The 9,500-nt window shown below is 37.7% G+C and overlaps 1 protein-coding gene across 5 annotated transcripts in view; it reads left to right on the forward strand.

Moving 5' to 3' along the window:
- FBXW11 (F-box and WD repeat domain containing 11) overlaps positions 1–6,577 on the forward strand; it is a 117,439-nt gene extending 110,862 nt beyond the window's left edge. For all 5 annotated transcript variants that reach the window (XM_032768698.2, XM_032768700.2, XM_032768694.2 and 2 more), the window contains one exon: positions 4,045–6,577. The gene's annotated coding sequence lies outside the window, so the exon portion shown is untranslated. The remainder of the gene's footprint in view (positions 1–4,044) is intronic.
- Positions 6,578–9,500: the final 2,923 nt, after the last annotated feature.

Raw genomic sequence — 9,500 nt, forward strand, 5'->3', positions numbered from 1 at the left:
TGAAGTTCTGGAACAGCCTTCCAAGGGGAGTAGTGGGGGCAAAAGACATATCTGGCTTTAAGACTAAGCTTGATAAGTTTATGGAAGGGATGGTATGATGGGATAGCCTAATTTTGGCAATTGATCTTTGATTATCATCAGGAAAGTATGCCCAGTGGTCTGTGATGGGATGTTATATGGGATGGGATCTGAGTTACTGCAGAGAATTCTTTCCTGGGTGCTGGCTGGTGAGTCTTGTAACTGCATAGTCTCATTTTCCATATAAACGAGAGAGGCAAGGTGGGTGAGGTAATAACTTTGATTGGACCAACTTCTCTTGATGAGAGAGACAAACTTTCAAGCTACACAACAGAAGTTGGTCCAATAAAAAAGTTACCTCGCCCACCTTGTTTCTCTAATATCCTGGTACCAACACGACTGGAACAACACTGCATTCCATATAAATGTCTATTTCTTCTTCAAGTCTTGTTAAGCTCGTGGCCTCAATATTTTGTAACCATGAGTGCCACAAATTATTTAATTGTTTGCAGAAGAACTTTGATATTTTCTAGGAGGTAGCCTTCTTGTTAGTGAAATGTCTTTACTTTGCTTAATGAAATTCCATTTTGCTTTTGTTGAGAAGTAAATCAGTGTAAATGGCAGTTCTCACTTGCATGCCTCAGGAAAATGTGGACAGCTTATTCAACTAATAACAGAACAGATCTCATCAACTTTCCAAAGAGAGGGAGGCTGGTTTCTTCCATCCTCCTGAACCCAGTGACCCATTTCCCTTCTTCTGGGTGTACCACATTGGTCTGAAGCTCTCTGTCTCCTGAGTGGGGAAGGACAGAAAGAGGGCCATGGCAGGCTGGGCTTCCTCAACACCCAGGACCCAGCATTCCACCTCCTGTAGGATAACAGCCTTCTCTTGCTTCCTGTTACAGACCTGTAGCTCAAGTGGTAGCAGTGTGTGCTGCAATGCTGAACTTTCAATGTTCAAATCTGCTGATGATGCATGGCTATTAAATTTTTACCTTTTTCTTTAAAGAAAACAAAAATGTTCAAAAAAAAAATTAAAAAAGGCTAGAAAATTGGGTTGCAAATCAGTCGCTCCAATTAAGAAATGTCATTTTTATGGTTGCGCACACAGTCTTTTTAATTCTGCTGTCTCTAAATGGGAGTGCCCAATTTGCCTTTCCTACACCATTCATTAATTTGAGTACATCTATCTTCTGTTCACTTCCTCTCTAAATTAATATTCATCATCTAAACACTGTAATATAGAAGAAGTTAAATGTGGGCTAAAGGAAACTGTAGAAGTTCATGAACAAGCTTTGAGAAATTAAGAATTGTGCTGCAAGACAGTTAAAAGTTGGCATGCATAAAACTCCCTTCTTGGCTGTTTACACTCTCCTTAAAGAAGACCAGAGGTCTGAAAATGACTTTTAGTTTTCTGTCTGCTAAATTCATTATGTGTACCAGGTAGGCAACAAGCTTAAAAAGAATGTCAGCCTGGCCAGGAGAATGGGCAGTTTCAGAGCCCCCTATTAGCTAGGTCCTTCAGCACTGCCCACCTGTGGTTTACAGTGTTCAAAAATTCATATTTGTTTGAATAGCTGCAATATTACTGCAATGCCTTTAGTAATGGTGTTGGCCTACCTAAAGTTGCCACTGGTCGAGCCTCTAAGGATGTGATCCAACTCCCTATTAAAATGGATAGACTACCATTGGCTTTAATGGGAGTTATATCAAGCCTAAAGGAATTGCATTCACCATAAACAGGGCAACTTTTTCATTACAGATTTCGTGGGTCAGTATTTGGGGGGCTGCAAATGCTAACCATGTGATTTACACCCTGCGAAACAATTTCCTTTTTTCTAATTGATTGACGCCTTTAGAACAAGCCACCAGGTGGGAAAACCACACTTTCTTATTGACAAAATAAAACAATCCACGAGTTGACATGTACCAATTATATATATATTCCCCCCAACAACGTATAGATAGTTTTGAATGGCTTAAAGGTTGTGCAGAAATATGATTAGGAGGGTTATACTGTATTATCTTCCAATTCTGGAAGCACTGTCCTATTTTTCATGCCGGTCAAAAGTATAACTACCTAGGCATCTAAAAGTCCAGTATAGTTTATTTCAATCCACTCCTATGCATTTTACTCCATTTGGTCAGCAGTGTACCAGTCTCATGACTGACTTTCACTCTTTCTCTTGCCCCCTCACTTGCAAACTCACTTCGATTATATTAAAATTTGTTAGTGCAAAATGAAATGTTTTTTGGCACTGTTAACAACTTCCCTGCAGATTCCATACATTTGACACAGTTTGGAGCAGTTTATATGTCTGACTTGTCATATTAGGCAGAGAATTGAAAACATGCAAAGCTGCATATCCTTGTAGTTGACTGGTCTTGGTAGTCATGTAATTGTTTCTTGGATAGAAGGAACCACACAATGTCATTTCCCTGAATTTTTTTCTTAATCATAATTCAAAAACATAAATCTACATAAAATATCACTGTAAAATATCCAGTATTTTATTATGATATTTAATGGAACAATTGTATATGCTCCCAAACACCGTTAGCCTCTACATTCTCAAAAGAAGCTTTGTACCCATTTTTACTAGTCTCCAAATGTATATACCTCTTCAAAGTGGATCATTTTTGACAGGCCTGGCAGGGGGCTATAAGAAAGTTTTATTGCCTTCTGTTGAATTCCTTTTGTTTATTGTAACATGATAAAAATTGTTACCATATGATAGTCTAGTATTCTTATATTTAAGCACTGGGGAGGGGAAAGATGTTTTAAACTTTCAGCTATGAAAGTCTCATGAATAGAGCAGTTCATCAAAGTCTGCAGCATGTTTTCTGGGCATGGAAAGTGAAATTTAACCTTAGATTTAATTATTTTAAGCTTAATTACAGTAAGAATTTTCAGTTTGGAAACGCTGTTTAATCAAATAGTGTAATCATATAACTGTGTGAAAAGGTAGCTCTTGTGGAAATATTCTAATTATCTGATTTGTGGGCTCATTTCTCGAGATCATTAAGTCTTTTTCATATATAAATATAACAAGTAACTGAACTTAATAGTCCTATTAAAAATAGAATAAAGGATAGTTTACATGGTTGGATTGATTTAAACAAAAAGGTGAATGGTTTCACAAGCCAGTTTTCCCAGAGCAACTGTTTAGACCTATGATTAAAAATTCAATCCAACCAGATATAACCTATGCATATTTTTAATGAAAATGGATAACATTTAGGTCTCTTCTGTATAGTGTTATGTGATGTGTAAAAGAAGAGAGTTGTTTCCTGAGGTGTGTTAAGAGTAGGTTGAAATTCCATTAGGTAAGTTTCAACCTGGAACGAGGCCTGTTGTGCCAACTACTACACTTCTTCGTCTTCCCCTGCCAGTCTGTCCCTAAAGACCTAGCAAAGACTTCTGTTTTATATCACATGTAAGGAAAAGGTCAGTTTAATTCATGTTTATAGGGCTGAATTTTCAAAAGCTTAAAAAGGTGCAGATCCCAGTCTGCATACAAATCTGATTTAAAGTATGGTCCAGGTTCCACAATCAGTAGAATTAAAATGATGCCCTATAGTGGTGGTATTGTCACCTCTTGAGCCTCTAAGGGTATGTCTGCTTTGAAATTAGACACCTGTGTCTGGCCATGCCAACTGACTCTGGCTTGCAGGGCTCAGGCTAAGGGTCTCTTTAATTGTGATGTAGGTGCCTGGGACCCTGATCGATGGGCCAACTGTGGGTGTCTAATTGCAGTGTAGACATACCCTGTACTGACTGCATCATTCTAAAGGAACCCTGGTTCCTTTAACACTTACGATCTAAGGAGTATGTGCTATACTGATTAGCCTGCTAAAATAAAGTGTCTAAATATGCCAATGCCTTCATGTGCGGTCAGAGTGCATGTGGGGGGGAGGTGGTTCTGTGATGGATACCATATGATTCTGCCATATGTCTACAAATAATAGATTATACTTGGCCTGATTATAGTTTCCATTGTTCCAGCTTGTCTTTATCTTTTTCAGGGTTCCACAATCTTGAACTACTGGATATCTGGCTACTACATGCCTGAAGATGTTGATTCACAGCTAAAGTCAGAATTGGTGATAGATGCTGTGTAGATGCAAAGCAGCGCAATTCTGTATCTCTCTTAATCTTTCCTGCTCCCTTTCAGTCCCCAGAGGTCTCCTCTAAGGAATTTACTACAAATTCACTGACTTCACGCAGATGAAAATCAGAGAAGCCTGTTCTTCACCGCAGTGAAAAATCCAAAGCTTCATATGTAAATTGTCCATATAAACTGAACTATGATGAGTTGTTTTCCAGAAATAAATCAGAAGTCAAGAAAGGACTTGGCCTAATTTATATTGCTTTGCACTTTTGTCTGACTTTAAAGAAAAATATTCTGCAGTGAAATTTGGGTGCCAAACACATACCCAGAATGTACAGAGTTTTGCTTTCAAAGTCACCATGCTCCTTTAGACTTCATGACAAATTCACAGCCTGTTTTGTTTGATAGGGGTGTACGTTGGACTATTAGAAATATTTCTGAATGGATCAGTAATGTTGGATTACAGTTTACTTGTTTCTGCACCAATACTTTCTTTTAACTTAAACATTACCTGTAAATCAGGCTAGATTATCTAAACTAGTTGTATAGCACCGTCTTTTTTTTTTAACTGTGCCCTGTAATACAACCGTCCTACTCTTCCTAATGTTTGGTATAGTAAAATCTTTCCATGTGTGCTTGCCTCATAATTTCAAATACTGTATAAGCATGTCAATATAATGTACATAACAGTTTAACCTCCAGGTGCTAGAAGTCAGGATCTCCTGACACTACACACTAATACAAAATGTGTTAGCACTTGGCAGCAGGACATTCTAACTACTGGCACTGAAGGGATTAATATGAATTACATAGAAATATTTCTCTGCAAAAGGAAGTTTTCAGTATTCGTTAGGATTTTTTTTAATGGGAACTACATATTTTAAAATGTAATTTCTAACCTTTTTAAAAATTAAAAAAGTTTAATTTATGTTCTGTATCTTATATTTCGTGCCGCAGTATTTACAAAACATTTTTTTTTGATTAGTAGGTTGCCACACATGCCTACAGATGTCCTTCCGTAGCATTAGTTTGGCTGCTCAATGGAAAAAATGCCATCAGCCAAAGTTACATTTATTTAAATATGTAACTTGTAACAATTGAGGCGGGGTAGAAGCCCCTTCAAGGAAGTACTATGATGACCAGATTTAAAGTTGAATTTAAGATCACTTACCCATAGCTGTTACACTATGACCTTGTTGTGATGCCATGGTCAATGTTTCTCTTCATTAACATGACCTTAGTAGGAAATGTCTTAGTAGTTCCTTCTTACATTGTCGTGGTTCTCCTGTTTCTAATTTATACAGTCACATTTATTTAATCATATTTTTCTTTGCGAAAGCAAGACCCAGATAAATGCCATCTTTATAGTATTGACCTATTAAGTTGCCATGTATGACTACAGTTTTCAGTAGTTTTTCTTTAATGCTTAGTTTGAAAATGCACTAAAACCAAGCGTGTATAAGATATACCTATTGTCCTGGGGGAGAAATATGTTGTCACAGATATGTCGCCAGTCATTTCTGTATTGTCATTTGTTGTGTATTTCGTCTTCTGTTGGCAGCACTTTTTGGTTTCAGATTTTCCCTTTTTTGGTCGAGGGGAGTTACAGAATGTCGGTGATACTTTAGATGACCAGTGATTTAATACTAAACTTCCAGTGCAACCGCTATGGTTAGATGTCATCCACCTTCATGTCAGGCAAATTCAGAATGAAGTGCACATCAGATGTTACTGAAATGTCAGAAGAGTGCAACTTAAAGTTAGTCCTCTATTCCATTGAGAGAGAGGTGTTGGGATCAGTGTTTGTTAGGAAATTCCCTTTAACTTGTTACGACAAAGATATTTATTTCTTCGAGATGATCAGACCTCATGAAGTACAGAAGATATCATGTTTCGATAAGCGTCTGTAAGATCACATTTTGGTAAGCTTGGCAGTAGTTTGTGAAAGTGGCTTACTTTACCCTTTTCATCTAATAGCTTTAATATTAAATTGTTTTTAAAAAAAGACATCCGTTGCAGCCCTGAAGAAACAGCTATTTGTTTATGAAGAATGGAGTCCCTTTTTATGCATGTGTAAGATTAAATTCATGTTTTTCCTTGGGAGATAATGGTATTTGAACATGCAGTCTCACCTTCTTTGATTGTGCTTTGTGTAACATAGCAGTGGACTTTGTGATTGGCACCCAAGGAACTTGGCTCCTGGGACTCCTGGCTGCACTCTGGACTTTGTTTTGCTAACCATAATTGAGCAATTGTACATTACTGCTATATTAATGTTTCAAAGCACTGGGATAGTCTAATTCTAACTTGTAATTATGTTTGCCAATGACCCGTTTGGAAAGTTTGTGTATGAACAGCTGATTGAAACTGTTAAATTGTACAGAGATTGTTCATGATCTAAAGCTTTGTACCGTGGAATGTGCTTAATAAAAAAAAATTGAACTTCATTGGTCCAATAAATTGCTAAGTAACATCCTCTAACCCCATGTCAGTATTATGCATTAGTTAATCCAAGCATAATGCATAGTTCCTTCCAATGCTAATTCAAAGCTAATGCTCTTAATACAATGTTTTTATACTTTATTGTAATACCTTATAAAAACTTTTCTAGCACATCAATGCTTCTAACCAATAATAGTGATGTGTAATAATTCAGTGCTGACTTGGGAGTGGTGTGATGCATAAGACCGAAGGCTAATACTTTAGAATTTGAAACATGCGTATGCGGGGCACAACTGCATGGCCTGGAACGTGTTAAAACATTTCTAAAATTTTTATCTTAATTCCTTTTAGTTCTTTACTAGCTACAGATCAGAGTCTTACCTAGTAAGATGGTTATTCCTTGCCCAGACTGGTTCACAAGCAGCACTTAAAGTGTGCTCATGATCAGAAAAGTGACTCAACATATCTGCTTTACTAAGATTCTACTCTGCCTCATGGAGTGACAGAATTGTCAACTGAGTTCTGATGGGTTCTCCAAACAGTTGGTGGATCTGTGGTGAAAATCGGGGGCTCTAATCTGTAGCACATTTTACTAAAGCTGTGGCATCAGTAGAGAGATAAGAGTTTGCTTGCTGCCAATTCACAATGTCCAATTGTGGTGGCACTGTGGCCAAAAACAACACAGAAGCCTTCTCCTGCTGTGAATCTTGTAAATTAACCATGCGGTTTGGTGTGAGTGAGAAGGTGTAGGGAGAGAAGAGAAACCTGGAAGAAATTATATACAAAGTTATGGAAAGTTGGAAATTTAACCTGTATGGCTGGTCAGTATTGGATGTTAGTTAATTCACCACTGACAGAGGTATCTGTGCAGTTGGCATAATACTGTACAAGCTTCCTACCTATACTTGTGCTCGGTACTGGGGATCACTTTTCTGCAGGTGGTGCCATTTTTGGAGTAAGACTGAAAAGGAGAAGCCATAACCTCAGTGGTTATTAAAGGTACCATGAACCTTTTTCTAAAACTAGTGTCCTGGCTAGATCCTAGTTTCGCTAATAACATACCATCTCCCTAAATTACCCTCTATAACTTCAATTGGGTAACTTTATTCTTCATGTCCCATCCTGATGACTATTGGATAATGTTGTTCAAAATAACTCTTGACTTCTCTCTGAATGTGGATGTATTTCAGTGAAAGGGAAGTGATCCCCTATGTATATAATTTTGAATGTTTTTAGCTCATTCTAGATTAGAGGTTCTAAGTAAAAGGTCACAAAACACTAATTTTTCTAAATCAGTCTGAAATTCTCAGTCACCCTACCTGACTAAGCCTTTTAAGCTTGTGAGATTTCTTGGGTTTTTTTGTTGTTTAAAAAAAAATCCTAGAATGTAAGACTTTCTAGGTCTAGATGCACTCAGACTAAACTTCTTCAAAAAGTTTTATATCTCATTCTTACTAGGGTAGCCTTTGATTTTCTTTGCAGTCAGCACTATTTGTGATACAAAATAACATCAGATATTTCTGCCTTGTTCCCAGTATAATTTTATACTAAATTAGTCAAGGCATCATCATCTTGGCTTGGTGTGCTCACACCCTTGTATGATCTCAGGATTCCTCTTGACTTCTTTTTCTTACCATAATTGAGAGTGATATGTTGTGCTATGCATGATGCAGCAATAGTGGTCCAAAATATCAGGCTTAGAGCACAGGGCATCCTGCAGCCAAAAATCAGGAACATCTGGAAATGGGTGGAAAGGAGACTGAATATGATGCAGTTTCAAGGTCTGAGTTAGCTTTGTATATTAAAACAAACAAACACTTCATAGTAGACATGGACTTGATTCTTTCCCCTCCACTTTTTCCCCACTTGTTCCTTTGTGAAATTTCATTGTTGCTAGGCACAGTGTGTAGTTGCTCCTTGATAACCTCTGGGAAAAACAAGTCTCAGCTGTTGATCTGTTTTCATAACTAGATCACTGTTAGATCCATCTGTTCATTTCTGGGAGGTTTTTTCAGAGATCCTGATTAGTCCAATGTAAGAAACACCATTATTCCACAGGGGAAAAGATGGGTAATGTGCAGTTTACTGTGAGAGTTCTAGGATGATGGTGTGGGTTTAATCTTGAAAACAAGATCCCATCTGCTGTGTGTACATATTAAAAATGCTCTGTCTGATGACCAAGGGGGTTTCGTGATCTGTCTTTTCTATCTCAAGTGTGCCGTGCACTAATTTATCTACCGATCAGCAGACAGGCACCCTGGAATTGGCTGCATTCAGAGGCAGTTTATGTATATATTCAGTGTCTAGTCTGATGGAGTTGTGAATTGGAACAGTAGGCTTCCAATTATAACAGGAGTAGGCAACCTATGGCATGCGCCGAAGGCGGCACGTGAGCTGATTTTCAGTGGCACTCACACTGCCCGGGTACTGGCCACCAGTCTGGGGGGGTTTGCATTTTAAATTTAGTTTTAAATGAAGCTTCTTAAACATTTTAAAAACCTTCCTTACTTTACATGCAATAATAGTTTAGTTATATATTATAGACTTATAGAAAGAGACCTAAAAACGTTAAAACGTATTACTGCATGCAAAACCTTGAATTAGAGTAAATAAATGAAGACTCGGCACACCACTTCTGAAAGGTTGCCGACCCCTGAATTATAACATCAAACAAAGAATACTTGGCTTTGGTGACCAATGCACTGATTGTTCATTTAAGTTTAATTCCCATAAATCTCATTTCAAGTCACCAGCAGCTGAGGTTGGCTACTGTACAAGTTTAATTTTGGGCTAGATAACAGTGCACATCTCAGCAAGGTGCTAGGAAACAGATCTTTACTAAGCTAGATTTATTTCAATGAGAGATTTTGATGAACTTCCCTTACTCTGGCAATGCAGATTTAAATAGGTCAGGTCTCTCAGTGACTT

Source organism: Chelonoidis abingdonii, chromosome 7 (assembly GCF_003597395.2).
Source record: "Chelonoidis abingdonii isolate Lonesome George chromosome 7, CheloAbing_2.0, whole genome shotgun sequence".
NCBI lineage: Eukaryota > Metazoa > Chordata > Testudines > Testudinidae > Chelonoidis > Chelonoidis abingdonii.